Source organism: Pinus tabuliformis, chromosome 4_1 (assembly GCF_031772625.1).
Source record: "Pinus tabuliformis cultivar Carrire ecotype Pingquan chromosome 4_1, CPIR1, whole genome shotgun sequence".
Classification (NCBI taxonomy): Eukaryota; Viridiplantae; Streptophyta; class Pinopsida; order Pinales; family Pinaceae; genus Pinus; species Pinus tabuliformis.
This window is the reverse complement of record NC_142303.1, coordinates 521,852,121-521,870,144: the sequence shown is the minus strand read 5'-3', so window position 1 is coordinate 521,870,144 and position 18,024 is coordinate 521,852,121. Positions and strand designations below refer to the sequence as shown.

The 18,024-nt window shown below is 32.3% G+C and overlaps 1 pseudogene; it reads left to right on the top strand.

Annotated features, from left to right (window-relative positions):
• Nucleotides 1–6,608: 6,608 nt before the first annotated feature.
• LOC149176883 (putative nucleoredoxin 1 pseudogene) lies at nt 6,609–10,931 on the top strand (annotated as a pseudogene).
• The last annotated feature ends 7,093 nt before the right edge of the window (nt 10,932–18,024 follow it).

Here is an 18,024-nt window from a genome sequence, read left to right as displayed (position 1 = left end):
TCACCCCGCCTTGGCTTTGTCCTTTGGGCTTCGGATTTGCAGATCCAAAGTCTCGCTTCTTCTATTTGAACTTTTGCTTGATTTTGACAGCGTATCGGTACGCCGTACTGAGCGAGGAGATGTTCAAGAACACCATCTCTTCCTGGATGTATTTGTGCAGGCAGCCACGGTATTTGAGTACCAGATGCAGCTCAAAATCTTTGATACCCAACTGTGTGCAAAGGGTATGAAATATGTTTGTGAACTCCAGCACATCTTGGTCTCGTCCCTGCCGCAGTGTGGTCCATTTGATGTATTTGTCCTCGTAGCTTTTGACAGGGTAGTACTGGTCCTTGATGGCATCTCGAAAGTCATTCCAAGTGGGTGCGGCTGAAAATAGTGAGCCTGTACTTCCATCCTTCTGCTCGCAGTAGGTTTCCCACCAGTCCTTGACGTGGGGGGCTGCTTTGAGAAGAGCGAAAACAATCTTTTCTCGATTTGAAAATTCATGAACAGAAAAATACCCATCTAGCAAATTTAACCATTTATCTACGGCATCCGCTTCTATTTGACCCTCGAAGATGGGGATTTCAAAATAAACTTGTACCTTAAATGGTGTGGCGCTTCCAGAGTAGCTGTTGGAAGCCGATGCATCGCCTCTGGGTAGCCGCTAAAGGATCTGTTCAAAGCTATCCATCATCGCGTTCCTTTGCTGCTCGAGGGCTTCTTCGAGCAAGGTTTTGATAGGATATCCTGCCCCCTCGTCTTTCTTCTCATTCACCATGGGAGCTCGTCGAGATTTGCGAGGCTGGTCTTGCAAAGGTTCAACCAGTTCAAGCCCTAACTCCTTATATCCCAACCTCGTTGGGGACATGTAAAGAAAAACAGAGAAAAAGAAGACCGCTCAGATACCATTGATCCAGATTTAAACAGGAACACAATAAAACACAGAGATATCCATAAACATAGATATGCAGCGGAAATAATACTTCACTTCATTAATGTAAAACACTGAAATATTCTTACAAACAGTTATGGAAATAAACCAGCTCGGGCGATGGTAGGTTATCTCTGAGAAGAGATGTGGTGGCTACATGCCTCTGAACTGTTCAAAAACTGTGATACAATGGGGCTCAAAGGCCTATTTATTGTTGAGAAACAATGGAAAATCCTTAACATTCCAAAACCTAACCCTAGAAAATGAAACACCAAATTGTGGGCCCCGTTTGGGTAAATTGGTACATCAATTTCCCGGGGTCGTAACTTTGGCATACGATCTTCGTTTGATGCGTACAATAGCTCGTTAGAAAGATCTATCCGAGCACTACAACTTTGGGAGGCAACATGGGTCCACGAACCCATGGACCCATGGACCCATGGACCCATGTTGCCCCAGATTCCCAAAAAAATGTCGTTTAGGGCCTCAAAATGGCTCCGGAAGTTCAGGACCTGAAAAACTGCTAAAAATAGTAAACTGTGCTACAATTTAGGAAACTGAAAAAGTTGAAAGAGACAGTTGTGGGGGTCCAAATGGGATAGGTGGGTGGCCACCAACATCCACCTGGATCAAGACCAGTTTCCTGCACTGATTTATAAAGCATTTCATCCCTCACTCCAGCTGGGCCTTCACACTTTTGGGGGCATATGTTACACAACATTTTGTCACTGTCCATATACTCCTCATTCCTTGATCCTGGCGGACCTCTACAGTGAACCCCAAATTATTTGCCTTCATGAAGAAACTCCCATTGTGTCACTCTTCATGAGCAGATCAATTCCCTTTTGCACCATTTTCCCTAAAACTTTTGTTTTGCCTAGTTTACAAGACCGATGCAAATGACCTTTGTCTCCCCTGCGCCAATGTGCAAAGATAAGCACTACTCCTCGTGCCAAACAGAATGATTGAGTTGTGCTCCAGTTGCACGGTCCTGTTTTGGAAAGTTTTTTTAATTTGGAGCCGAAGCTTCCAGCTCTAGAAGCTTTGTAACAGAAGTCTAGTAAAAGGTTTGGCCGGATGGGGTTGAGGATGTCAGTTTTGGATCCTTTCCCCTATAATGATGGAACTACCTCAAGAGATAAGCCCTTCTCCCATGAGAAGAGGATCCATATCTCATCCATTTTTCCTATATAAACCTCCCTTGTTCCCAAGCACAAGCTAGTGTTGATGTTGGTGTGCTTATGCTATTTTGGTTTGGAGTAGACAACAAGTTATTACTAGTTGTAGCTATCTAGTTGTGTGAGGGAGAAGTGTTACTTGGTTTGGAGTGAAACCTAAAGGGAATAGCCTTAAAACTATTGTTGATTGTTACCATCATGGAATGCTAGCAAAAGTGTGTGGGAACCTGTTCTTGTCAGAGGAGGACTGCAACATCAAGACAAATGATTGTAATCTCTGTTTGATATTAATATATGCAAGTATCAATTGATTTTCTACATGTTTTATCATCTTACACATTCATGGCTTAATGTTTCTTGACTTGTTAAGTAGGTTGAATTACAATTTGTCTATAGCCACGTTTGTTGTTTGTTGTTTGTTTACTGTTTCAGGTGCTTGAAGAAGGAAGTAAGAGATAGCTGGAGTGAGCAAGCAAGGACATCATCAAACAGGATAAGAGGACTAAGACATAGGCCCCCTTAATTGGTTCTAACCTAAGGAAATATTCCATAGAATGTATTTGTTGTGGCTAGACCCATCACCGGGCTAGAGGAATTCGTTCGTGTCCATAGTTATAATTTTACTTCACCAAACTTATGAAATGCCTCCTGGGCAAGGTTGTGGAAAAAATCTGGATGATTGCTCTCTAGGACTTTCCAAATTACAAACAGGACTTTCAAAAGCTGCAATTTCAATTTCAAAAATAGGATGGCTGCCTGGGCCATATTGATAAACATTTCTCATGCATGTTCTTGCTAACTGATTTGTTAGGCTCCAACCTGAAAGATTCGGCCTCGGTTACATCGGTATCCGCCGAGCAGGAGGGCTAAAATGTTGACTCTTAGTAATTTTTTGATTAGTTTCCATGCAGACAACTTTTACTTTATAGTTTGCAGTCATACATATACATAGACAACTAGAATATGGTTGTGGACATGACAATAAATTTTATATAGCTTGGATAGCTAAACTAAGTATTTTTTGCTATGGGATGACTTATAATGCGGTTAGGTGATCAACAAACTTGGTTTCTCGATGGGAAAGTTGAGACCACCTAACCAGGGTCTATGTGGTCGTAACTTGCTTGCTTATTTTATATTTAAGAAAAAGGATCTACCAAGCTTAACAAAAAAAAAATACTATTATTATTATATATGTTAATTATACTATAGTTTAAAAATATAACTATTAATATAATAACATAATATAATATAATATTAATATAATAATCATAAATATATAAATATGGAATAATATGATGGTTATTATTTGTATAGTTCTTAAGAATGAAAAATAATTAGTCTCTAACAAGATACCTTTCATGATTATTAATGTAGTTGATATACCATGTATATCAACCATATTTACTAATGTGGTTGTAGATGTGCTTCATATATACTTATCAAGATATATCAACTATATCATCAATTATGATTGTGCTAATATATATTATATTGCTTAATCCAATTCTATTATAAATTATTTAAGTATAGACCATTTATAATAGAAATTATTTTCAACATTTTCTCTTTCTAAAACATAATAATTACACACATATATAAAAAACTTTTAATTATACACTTTTATATATTTTTAAAATTCTTTTAATTATGTAAAAAAAATTAAGAGTTTAATAACTAACCATATTTCTATTAACATCTTTACTATGATTATACACTTTTATATATTTTTAAAATTCTTTTAATTATGTAAAAAAAATTAAGAGTTTAATAACTAACCATATTTCTATTAACAACTTAACTATGAATGGAATATCTTTTCAGTTGCATATAAATTTGTCAATTTTAAAGCATTATAACGCATACTAAAAATAAAATATATAAAAAAAAAAAATTTTATCCAAGATTTAATTACTTTTAACTTTTTATTTTACAAGTATTTTATAAAATTTATCCCAAAAAGGGAATCATTTCTTTATAAAAAACTATGCAGATGTTCTATTGTATAAGACGGAAAGAGTATAATTTTGGTTTAATATATATTTAAATATTTTAAAATAAGTAAGGTTTATATAGTAAATATTCACGATTTAGTTTAAATATAAATGAATGAAATCGAAAATAACAAAAATAAATTTCATCACAAAAATAAAACAATTAATAAAATATTGTATTGATGAATGCAATTACTAAAAATTAAGAAATTTGATTAACTAATAGTGCGTTCATATTAAGATACATATATCTGATGATGATGATGATGGTTAACGTCCCCTGAGACCAAATAATGATCTATCGGACCTAAAAAGACAAATTATTTATTTTGATTTAAGATTTTATCCCTATGCTCAAAAATCTTGGAGAGAAGCCTCCGGAGTTCACTATAATTTTGGCATTGTAAAAGGCTAGGAAGGTCAGTATTGTAACAAAGGTTGTGAAATTGAGATCTAATGTGGTTGTATGCAGGGCACTCTAAGAGGAAGTGGTTTTCATCCTCGATGCTCCTATTCTCACAAATATGGCAGATCCTTTCCATCCATGGTGTTTTAGGAACTACCCAGCGGCCAGTTTCACTATGGAGCTCATGAGAATTCGTTCTAATCTTTGCTATATTAATTTTCTTTTTTGAGCTAGTTAGAATAGAGAGATACTTTTGATCTATATGTATGCGTGTTTTATTTTTATTAATATATAAGTCTATAATTAAATTTGTTAAAATATGTTTTTAATATAATAATAAGTCACTTTAAATTGAAAATTTTGTGAAAAAATTATAATTCATGAAAATAGAAATATATAAAAGAAAAAGAAAAAATCAAAAAATTAAATGAAAAGGAAAAAAAAAAACTAAAAATTAATAACTAATAGAAATGAAAGTTACTAAACAACCCATAATAGGGCCTCAACTAATCACCTTACAAATAAATAAATTTAAATAATAATAATAAATAACAAAAAATGAATTCCTAATGTTAAACTATGGATAAACGTCATAAATTTTTTGTTAAAGACAAACTAATACGTGCAATGCAAAACTAGAAAATATTTAAAATATCAATATTAAAAAATATATATAATAGAAAAAAAATAAAAAATACTTATTCTATTAAAAAAATTGTTTTGGTGGATTATGCTAAGAAGACAAAGTATCATATATGCATTGAGGAGGTTAAGATTATTGCTAAGATTTTTCATTTTCATCAGGGTAAGTTTAGGGAAGCCATTAAAATTGAAAGGAGGTCAAGTAATCTAAACAGGGATGACAAACAAAGATGATAGATGGAAAAGATGATAGATGGAAAATTAGCATGTTGGATCCCTTCCCTTTCCTCTTAGTTTTTTTTTCCTTCTTGATCTAGTGGTTGTGTCAATTTCCTTGATTTTCTTATTTTATTTCCTTGATTTTGGTTTCTTCTAATTTCCCCTCCTTAGTTTATTGATTCTTTGTTTTCCTTTGTGGGTTTATTTTCTCACCTTTTTATATTTTATATTTATATAATATATTTTTTTGTTATTGATCTTAATTTATTTTTATATTCTTCCTTGAATTTGGTGTGTTATAATTTATTCTAATTTCTTATTTATTAAGCTTTGTAATAAGAATATTATTTCCCATTATTTTAACGATGCATCCTTTGACCTCATTTTATGAAGTGGGTAATAATATGATATCTATATATATAAATTATTTCTCTCATAATTCCTAGTCGAGGTTAAGGTAATTTCAAACTATATATATATATATATATATATTATAAAAGAAAGTTAATTTTCTTAGTTTAGTCAAAGGTATTTTCAAATTTATGTGACAAATAATATTAATATTTATTTATATATATTTGATTAATTATTTAAATTATGAAGAAAAATAATCTTTCACTCTTTTTTTTGGCTGTATCTATCTCTTTAACCTGTGTCTATGATCTGATTCTTCATCTTGTCTTGATGATGAACCACACATCAAAAAAACTTATACTCATTATAAAAAAATATTAATTATTATATCTTATAATATAATTAATTGATTATTCAATTCAATTTAAACATCTATAACCTTCTAAATATAACATCTATTACCTTGATGGCTGTCTCACTAACTAGAATTGATGTTAACCCTATTACCATGATGTGTGTGTCACTAACCAGATATGATCAGAACTAGTGAAACAATGAATTATGATTTCCGAGTTGTACACATTGCTTTTGTTTTCCAAACAAAGCTCTTTATATAATTTAAAGATATGCTATATTTGAGTAATGGACAAACAAATTATGAAAAACAGCTTTGAAAAACTTGTTCTTGACAAATACAATTAACTCTAAAATTTAGAGGAGGAAAAGTTAAATGTTATAAAAACAGATTATAACTGAGTTGGTCGCCTCTCACTATAAATTCTCATGAGAATTGGCAGAGGTACCGGTCAAAATCAAACTGAATTGGCCTCCTCTGCCTATAAATTTTCTTTTTCTCTTTCTTCACACAGGAGCTTACCATGGGCGAACGAAATGGTGAAACCCGCCACAGTTTGAGCTCTTTGTTTTGCACTGAGGAACGTGATTACTTGATCAGAAAAAATGGAGAGAAGGTATTGTTATAATTTTGCTATAGTGTTACATTATCTGATATCATTTATTCTGTTCCAAAACTTCAATCTATGTATTGAATCCAATGTAATCTACAGGTGAAAGTTGCAGAACTTGAAGGGAAATATGTGGGCATTTACTTTACTGCCCAATTTTATTGGGTCTCCTGGCGTTTCTCCACGCCCATTTTGTCCGAAATCTATGAAAAGTTATTGGAGAAGGGAGACTTCGAGATCGTCTACGTTTCTGAAGAATATTATGATAAGTATTTCGAGGAACGCTTCCAAGGGATGCCATGGCTTGCCGTGCCATTCTCAGATAAAAATACAAGGCAAAATCTTATAATGACCTTTCGTAAGGGCTTTGATGAACCGTGCTTTACTGTTCTGGACAAAGACGGCAGAGTTGCTAACCCTGACGGTGTGGAGATTATTAAAAGATATCGTGCCGATGGGTATCCATTTACTGCAGAGAGGCTTGAGGAGCTGAATGCTTCACAGACTATAGAGTCTCTTCTGGTGTCTGATGAACGGGATTATGTCCTTGGCCATGGAGTTGGAAGAAAGGTGGGTGTTTTCCTCTCTTTTTTGTTTGTGTTTTTCTTCACCTGCAAATCTGAATCTGGTTTTTTTTTTATGGGAACGTAGGCAAGACAGCAGGTATTGAATTGGCTATTAAGCTTGAAAACTTAGAGATGATGGACACAGAAATCTATAAGGTGTAAAGCAATTGGTTTATATAGGGTTGGTTTTCAACTGGGCCTTTGGTTCAATTTTTATAGGGAAGATCGGAAATATTTTTGGGGAAATTACTTTTATGAGAATGTAAGGAAGAAAGCATGTATTAAATTGGCTATTGAGCTTGAAAACTTAGAGAATAGATCATGCACGAGGTTTTTGGTTCAATTCTCTTGGGGAAGATAAGAAATACCTTTGGGAATTACTTTTATGAGAATGTAGGGAAGAAAGTATATATTAAATTGGCCATTGAGCTTGAAAACTTAGAGAATAGAATCTAGATCATGCACACAAAAACCCATAAGGTGTAGATCAGTTGGTTTGTATGGGTTTTAGTTTCTATTAAGTTTTTTGTTCAATTCTCATAGGGAGGATAGGAAATACCTTTGGGGGTATTATTTTTATGACAATGTAGGGAAGAAAGCATATATTGAATTGGCTATTGAGCTTGAAAACTTATAGAATAGATCATGCATAGGGAGGATAGGAAATAGCTTTGGGGGTATTATTTTTATGACAATGTAGGGAAGAAAGCATGTATTGAATTGGCTATTGAGCTTCGAAACTTATAAACCCATGAGGTGTAGAGAAAGTGGTTTGTGTGGGGTTTAATTCTTATAGGGAGGATAGTAACCACCTTTGAGGGAATTAAACTATCAAAATGCCATTCAAATTCCATATCGCATCCCATTTGTTGGAAGATTAAAGCATCTCATTGATTGGAAGATTATTCTTACATCCAACATTAATATCAGCCTAGCTTGAAAAAAAATATGAATCTCATTGACATCTCATTGATTGGAAGATTATTTTTACATCCAACATTAATATCAGCCTAGCTTGAAAAAATAATATAAGTCCCATTGGTTGGAAAATTATTCTTACATCGAACTATCCAAACAGACATCTAGCCTCCATAAGGCATCTCATTGATTGGAAGATTATTCTTGCATCAACTATCCAAACAATCCAAACAGGCATCCAGCCTCCATATAGCATCTCATTGGTTCGAAGATTATTTTCACATAGAACATTAATATCAACCTAAATTGAAAAGAAATAAAAAATAATTCAGATAAAAAATCTAACTAATACTGAAATAGATAAATAATAAATAAATAATTGATTCAATTGCTTAAAGCTACACAATTAAAAATTATTGAAACTACATACCAGCCGAATGTGATTATCCCACACTTTTTTAGTAAAAATAGGTGCATTGATTTAAACTCGCTGTAACTATCTGTAAAATGGGTGAAACTACAAGTTAACTGAATGTAACCGAGTAATTATCCCACCATAGGTGCATAGATTTTATTACATGATGGTTTCATTGTCAATTTGGGATTTTGTCAATAGGTTCCCTTTTCTTGTTAAAAATAGGTGCATAGATTTTATTACATGATGCTTTCATTGTCAATTTGGGCTTTTGTCAATAGGTTCCGGTAAGGGAGCTTGCGGGAAAGACAGTTGCTCTGCATTTTGATGACACCTCTTCTGCCTTCCATAGTTGTTCGCGAAGGTTTAATCGAAAGCTTGTGGAGATTTATAATCAACTTCAGGAGAGAGGGGAGGCCTTTGAGATTGTGTTTATGCCGTTGGATTTACCTGGGAACGATAATGCATTTAGAAGGCTTTATGCAAACTTTCCATGGCTGACTTTGCCACTTGGAGACAAAACTATAGATAATTTGACACAATTCTTCGACCTTGAGTTGGGCCCAGGCTTAATTATTTTAGGTCCGGGCGGGAGAATAGTCGAGATTAATGGGATGGAACTTATACGAGAACGTGGAATCCGAGGTTATCCATTTACAAAAGAGCGGCTGGATGAGCTTGAGGCCGTAAAGAAAGCGGAACGAGAAGCACAAACCTTGGAGTCACTCTTGGTTTCAGATGAGCATAACTTTGTTATCAAGCATGGAGGTGACGAGGTGAGTTACTGATATCTACTTACTACTTTCAATTTTCTGATTTCTTGAATTTTGAATTATGAATCATACCATAGATAGTGCATTTGATGTAGATGGCTCATTATTTGAATATTTTAATCAGATGTACATGTGTGGGGTTAATTATTTGATCAGTGTTTATGGTTGTCTGGCGGTGAGCAATCATATGGACATGGGTGCAATTAATTATTTGGACATGGGTGCGGTTAATGGTGTAGTTAATTATTTGGACATGGGTGCAGTTAATTATTTGATTGTGTCTTGTTTATGGTAGTTTGTTGGCAATCAGATGGACATGGGTGCAGTTAATTATTTGACTGCTCCTATATCCATCCTCCATCCTTAAGCAATCAAAGGGATATGACATCCTTAAGCAATCAAAGGGATATGACAGACATAAGGGACATGACAGACATGGGTGTGGTTAATTATTGGGTGCTCTTAATTATTTGATTGTGTCTATAGTGCTCTTTGGCGATCAAATGGACATAGGTGTGGTTAATTATTTTACTGCTCCTATGTCCTTTGGTAGGCAATCAGATAGACATGGTTGGTAGGCAATCAGAGGGACATAGGTGCGGTTAACTATTTGACTGCACCTATGTCTATCTGGTTGCTGAATATTAGATGTAGGCAATCAGACGAACATGTGTGCAGTTAATTATTTGACCCTACCTATGTCCATTTGGTTGCTGAATATTAGAGGCTCAACACCATAGTAACTGGTCAAGCAGGGTGACTCATAGTAGATGAGAATTCTATATAGAACTATTTTCTGATTGATTGCAAATTTTAAAAAAGTCAAGAATTTTAATTCTCTTTACCATTTGATTATGGGATATTCCAAAATCTGCCATGGAAAAAAAATAAATGATTCTTGGATATTCTCAAAAGCTGCACTTAAAATAAAATAAAATAAATGATGCAAATCATTTATATATTTTGGTTAGTGTAACAGGTCCTGGTATCTGAGCTTGTGGGAAAAACTGTTGCTCTGTATTTGTCTGCGCATTGGTGTCCTCCTTGCCGAGGTTTCACTCCAGAGCTTGTAAAGGTATACAACGAACTGAAGGAAAGAGGAGAAGCGTTTGAGATTGTTTTCATCTCTTCTGACATGAATGAGGAGGATTTTGAAGAATACTACGGAAGCATGCCATGGTTGGCTCTTCCCTTTGGAGATGAAAGGAAGGACCATTTAGTTGATATTTTCGATGTGACTGGCATCCCGGCCTTGATTGTGATTCATCCAGATGGGAAAACGGTGACTAATACCAGAGATACCGTAAGGGCCATACGCAGTGTCGGAGCCAAGGCTTATCCCTTTACTGATGCGCATCTTCGAACGTTGGAGAAGGAAATCGAAGAACATGAAAACGCAGATGATGCCGCTGACGAAGAATATTTCAGTGACGGAGGATATTCCATTGATAAAGGTCCTGAAGAAGACGCAGGTGCGGAGATCGACGAAGCATATGAAGAAGACGCAGATGCTGCCATTGACGAGAACAACAAACCAGATGGAGTTATCTGCGAAGGTGCTGTTTGCTATTTTAAACGACGCTGAATGTATCTATTATTCTAGTCAGATATAAGATGATACCTTTCTCACCATTTACCTGGCTAGTTTGGAAATGTATTTCAAAATTGAATAACTGGGTGGCTCTCTCACCTCATCTCAGTGCAAGGAATTTTGTTGTAAAAAAGGGTGATCGTCAATGGAGTTGTGCATGTATCCTTTTGTAGCATGCTGGTTTGCTCTTAAATGGTGTTTCGAGACGGAAGGCTTTGTGTTGCCATTTATCCTTGCATCATAGCAATTAATAATATAATGTTAGAGAGATGTTTAAATTTTATGACTTTTATAGAATGCAAGGAGGAAAAGGTATGTTGTTATTCATATTTTCATGACATCTATTAACAATTTACAGAGGTGTTCTATTTTTATAATTTTCATATAATGTTATTGTACCACTTGAAAATCTGCTATTCTACCACTTGCAATAAATGTACAGTATATAAAACACATTTTTATTAGCACGGTTGGGATAACTGACCATTAAATCCTGTACATTTTAATAAATATTGTCACAACCAACCATGAAAAAGGAATTTTATGCATGCATGATGAAAATGTAGATTTGTATTTCCAACTAACAATGGGTTATTAAAAGATAAGCGACTTCCAAGTGATAATGTTACCCTAAAAATATTGGGTGTTGAATACTTATCTTATCACGCTGGTCACGGTTATTATATTATTCATAGAGGTTAGTTTATGGACAGGGATATGACTCGAATGTGGATAGGAAAGGCACCAAAATTTAGAAAAAAAGGATATGACATATGGTCTTGCTAATAAGGTAGAGTGGCATAAACTTCTATTCTCAAGGATTTAAAAGATCCTTTTAATATCCCAGGAATTCAATAGATTTTTCATTGGAAACAATTAGTTGTATCACAAGGGTGTCATGCCTCATTTGTGTGAGGCAAAAGTTATGTAGATGTCAATGGGTGAGGCAAAAGCTACAGAGATGTCAATGATTTTATAGTAATGAAATATATAAAGAATATATGGATTTATAAAATCAGGGATGAGATATAAATCTTTCAATTTAAAAGAGAATGAATTTTTATTTATGTGTATTAATCAATGAATTGATTGTATGGGAAGGGATACATTTATATGATGGATCAAGGCTTTTTTTGAAAGAGAGTTTTATTTTTATGATTTTTATATATTGTTATAATATATTAAAAGTCTTTGTGATTTTTTGTTTTATTTTTATGATTTTCATATATTGTTATAATATATTAAAAGTCTTTGTGTGATTTTTTGTTCATCATAGTTGTGACATTTACAAGTTCATGTATATTTTTCATTAAAGCATGTATATCTTAATAAAGCATGTAAGTCTTGGTATTTTGTATCCATCATATTTGTGTGATATTGACAAGTCCACCACAGTTAAGTCCATGTATATTTTTCATTAAAGCATGCATGTCTTATTATAGCATGTAAGTCTTGGTATTTTGTATCCACCATATTTGTGTGATATTGACAAGTCCGCCATAGTTGTGATATTAAGTCCATGTATATTTTTCATTAAAGCATGCATGTCTTATTAAAGCATGTAAGTCTTGGTATTTTGTATCCACCATATTTGTGGCATTGACAAGTTTGTGTATATTTCCCATTAAAGCATGCATGTGTTCTTGGTATTTTGTGTTTAAGTGTAAAGAATAGTTTTCTCTTAAGTGTAAAGAATAGTTTTCTCTACGTAAAGAATGGTTTTCTTTGAGCTTGAGTAGCACATAGAATATTGGTTTGCATGTTGTTAAGTGTAAAGAATAGTTTTCTCTACGTAAAGAATGGTTTTCTTTGAGCTTGAGTAGCACATAGAATATTGGTTTGCATGTTGTTTTGTTTCACGTGCATGATGAGGGGGTTATATATGATGTAAGTCATGATTATGTACAACATGGATTTTTGGAAAAAGTGATTGGAATGCAATATTGAATAAACTTATTGTATTGTATGCAAAAATTCAATGGTGATTGGAATGCCATATTAAATAAACTCATTGTACGGAATTTATCAACTAGTTATACTTCTATTTATGACCATTTAAACATTTTTACTAGAAAATGTTGCATTAGTTGAGCCTTTGTAGGTGTAATAGGAAATGCAACAATTTAAGCATGGTTAAGTTGGGTATCCTTGTAATATGTATCATGTTGTATCTTGTAAAGAACATCATTCATGATATTTTGTAATGTAACAATTATAATAGTTTCTCTTTATTCCATCGTTCAAAATACCAAAATGTCAAAATCTTCAAGATGGTGTGGTTACTGAACATTTATTCGAAGGCAAGGGGGTTGTTCTTTAGTATCCATGTTAGTCCATTTAGAGAAGAGGTTGTTCTCTAATATCTATATTAGTCTATTAGTCTATTTACAGAAGATGTGGCCATTATTTTTTGCAAAAAAAATGACAAAAAATAAAATCATTAGGTTATATAGTGGGGGTTGTTCTCTTGTATCCATGTTGGTCCATTTACAGAAGAGGTTGTTCTCTAGTAAATGACAAAAAATAAAATCATTAGGTTATATAGTGGGGGTTGTTCTCTAGTATCCATGTTGGTCCATTTAGAGAAGAGGTTGGTCTCTAGTATCCATATTAGTTTATTTAGAGAAGAGGTGGCCATTAGTACCGTTAGGTGATATCGTTGTACAAATTTTAGGGAAGACTTGAGATAGTATTTCATGTATGTATGTTGGATAAGCAATTAATTCAAGTGTATAATGCTTTAGTAGTATAGGAAGGCACTTGGATTTGAGTAAGGTTCGGATAAAGTGGAAGACTCATTGTAGCTTGTGTAATGCTTATTTAGTTCACGTTTGTGATTTTCATATTGTTTGCAAAGTTTTTCATTTTTGAAGGGATTTGGTGTAGATGCAATACTATTAATTTGATTGGTAACATTAAATTTGAGATTGGAAAAAGTTTGGGAGTTCTTGAAGAAATGAATATAGTTTTTATTATTTGTTGTTAGAAATGGAAATTTTGGGTTTATTATTAAACTTGTATTAGGATTTTGAGGCTAAAAATGACATTCAAAAGAAAAAACATTTGGATGGAAAAGAAAATAATCTTTTAATTAAGCTTTTTACTAGTTTTCTCAAATGTGGCGTTACTTTCTGCATCCAAAGAGTGCAAGCCTATATCTGCATCCAAAGAGTGCAAGCCTATATTCTCAAATGCGGATGTGAAATTAATTTTTGCATCCAAAGAGTGCAAGCTTATAAAAGATTGTGGATGTGAAATTAAATTTTGCATCAAAGAGTGCAAGCTTATAAAAATATTTATAAAAAGATTGTGGATGTAAAATTAAATTTTGCATAAAAGATAAAAATATTTTGCATCCAATGAATGCAAGCCAAAAAAACTATCATTTTTAATTATACTTTTTACAAATTTTATCAAATGCAATCTTATAAAAAGATATTTTGCATCCAAAAGCCAAAAAAAACTATCATTTTTAATTATATTTTTTACTAATTTTCTCAAATGCAAGCTTATAAAAAGATATTTTGCATCCATTAAGTGAGTGCAATCCTATAAAAAGATAAGTTGCAAATATAATAAATTATTTTATTTTAAAAATGTGTAACTTTTAATTTATTACTTTCTTATTTTCCTTACGACCTGAAAATTCTATTGATAATTTTCTGGTCATAGAAAAGAAGATAGAAGATATCATTTGATGAACATGGATTTTTTTACATGAGGTAATCCATGGGTTTGTTGCTTACTAGACACAATTGTGTTTCTTGTTTTAGTAGTATGGGCAAGGGCGCCTTCCTATAGAGTAGGATAAACTAGGAATTCTATTGAAAAGTGATAAGCATGTCTATGTTTATTTATATAATCTATGCATTGTGCATATTGTTTATGATGTTCCTATTTCTTTAGGTAATTTATTATAGATGCAATATTGTTGAGTTAGTTGGCCTATGGAATAACTTTTGATAGCAAAGTGGTTTTTGTTTATTGAACATGGATTTCTAACATAGATTTCTATTAAGTGAGATATAAAACAAGACAACATATTTTGCAAATGGATAGTACCATGGGTGAATTATCCAATTTGTAGTTAGTTGGCCTATGGAATAGTGTTTGATTGTAAATTGGTTTTTGTTTACTAAACATGGATTTCTATTAAGTGAGATATAAAACAAGACAAAACATATCTTGCAAATGGATAGTCCCATGAGAAAATTATCCAATTTGTGTAGCTTCCTAGATTTTTATTAAGTGATAAAACAAGACAAAACATATTTTACAAATGGATAGTCCCATGAGCGAATCATCCAATTTTTGTAGCTTCCTCAGATCAAGACACATGATATGTATCCAATTGAAACAATGTCTTTTCTATATTTTGATTTGCAATTTGATGATTTTTTGATTAAAAAACAACCAAACTATGAAACATATGAATATAAAGATACATATATTCAAACACATAAATTATATATATACAATATCTATTAATAAAAACTATTTAAAAAACTATTACAATAAAAAAAATCAAAATTAAATATTATAATGTAGATATATATAGATGAAATAATAAAAGAAATGTATAAATACATAGACTCGATCAACAAAAATTGATGTATATACATGGAACAAAGAAACCAAAAATATATTTACAAACTTGATATATTATAGAATTCAAACAAAATATAAAATACATTATCATACTTTATTTCCATAAAATACAAAATATATAACATAGTAATATTGATATACTTTTCGAGACAAATGGAATGGATTATACATTTTATATATTAAGTCTCTAAAGAATCTACTTTAGAGAGTTTGTATATGGTAATGTAAAGTATTGTTTTTTAACTATATTCATAGCATAATCCATACATATGAAATGTACAATTTACAAAAAGTGATGCCTTAAATATACTCTACAAAATAAAGTCATATTTTAGAATTTTGAAAACATAAAACATGATAAGGTTGTTTACTTTGTTTAAAGACTTGTCGTTATTGGCCTTTTGTTTCCCCTCTTGTTTCCCCTTTATCGTAGACTCAGTTTTGTTTGATGCAATAGCATTAGATTGGACATGTTTTTCATTACCAAATGTATCTTCATGTATTAATAGTTTGAATATGTATTTATTAAAGAATAAGTTTTCAAAAGCAATGTAGCATTAATGTTTTTTTCCTTCTTTTTGAGTAAATGAAATTTCTTACAAAGGATTCCAATAAGGTTTGATGTTATCTCTTTAATGAAATTTCTTACAAAGGATTCCAATAAGGTTTGGTGTTGCCTCTTGGAAAGAGATAACATTGGTTGTTTCTATGTGGTATTTTATTTTTAAGTGGATCAAATACGTGTAATCACATGCATCAATAATTTGATTGCATATTTGACTATGTCAATTTTCCTCTTCAATAATGAACGCCTTTCTTTTATACATCAGTGGTTATAGAGGGTAAGTGGTGTATCAACACTCATCTCTATTTATTAGAATCAATATTCATCTTGAACAATGTTAAATTTAGATGTTGATGATCTTGTCCAAGTCCTTCCTTTTTAATCTGTGTTGCATTCTTTTGAATAGAGGGAAAACCACCAAAGGCACTTTGTGTACATAAGGATTGATATTTAAGAGTAGCACATTCTTTTTCAAAATAAGTTATTAAGACATGAGATTTCTTGAGTTTAATATTGATTGAATTTTGGATGTTAAGGTTGAATGTATCGATCTTCTAATAAAATCACTTGTTCTTCCAGCTTTTAGAGTAATGGTTGAAAGAATTCGAGGTAGAAATTTGTTTTAGGCCATCTTTATTCTAGAAAATTGCTATAATGTAATATTAATATTATATCATAACGTATATTTCAATTGAATGGTTCTGTTTTAGGTCTTAGTACCATTATTGTTTAATAGGGTGGTCAATTCGCTAATATAGTAACACTAAAGATATCAAAAAAAAAGTTCTTAGGTAGGGATAATAGTTCAAAATATGGTGGTTGATTTGCTAAGAGATATAGCAATATTAAATATATCAATGCGAGAGCTATTAGCCACTTGATACGACTAAATTTTAAGTTGTTGTTTGAAATGAAATGTCCAACGTAGAAGAATGGTTCTATAACTAAGGTATTGTCTAGATGTATTTCCCAGTCATATTCTATTTGGTTGTAATTTTGCTTAGAGGTTTGATCAACCCTTTAGAGACTATATAAACTTTACCAATTTGTATGAAATGATGGAATTGTATGACTTACAAATTGGAACATATAATCCACATCATTGTTTTATATGTCAATAACATTAAAGTTAAATACCCATCCAACTAACTTTGAATTTTTGAAACTTCATTCTTTGAAATGGCTCTAATTTTGATTGTTAATGAATGTTTATGCATTCAAAGATTTGATAGGAATGATATTTTTTGGGAATGTCATTTGCATGTCTTGATTGCATGGTAGAATGATGTATATTATGTTGTTGTGGATCACCATTATTGTTATCATTTGGACTCAACACTTGCATACAGTTACTATAACAAAACTAGAAAATAGACCAAATCATGATAGTAAGTAGGGGTTGGAAACTTTTTTGATAGCATAAATCATGTGTGATTTTGTGCATGAGAATGCATCCCTTTATAATAAGTATATATACAAGAAAATTTGGTTAGTTTAACTAATGATACATTGCGAATTCTTCCTAATATGGAATAATCTACAAAGGTCAAAGAGAATATGCTTTGTATAATAATAATTAGTGAGTGTGTTGGTAGATTACTATGTTTGTGTTTTTATTTATGTCAAATTTAGGAAGCATAATGTAGAGCATGCAATCATTAATGTCAGTAGTGCTATTAGTGGTGTCATTAACACTATCATGCCTTAGGTCAAGGATGAAATTGTAGTTTGGGTAACCTATCATTGAAGGTCATTCTTCTCTAGTTCCCTAGCCCTAATGAGAATGAAAGGTGCATGGTTGAATATATTGTTTTGATACCTTTCCAATGGTATATATCACATATTCTAACTCTAAAGGAATGAGGAGAAAAATATGTTTCACGTGAGGAAGATCAACAAAGGTTCCATCTTAGT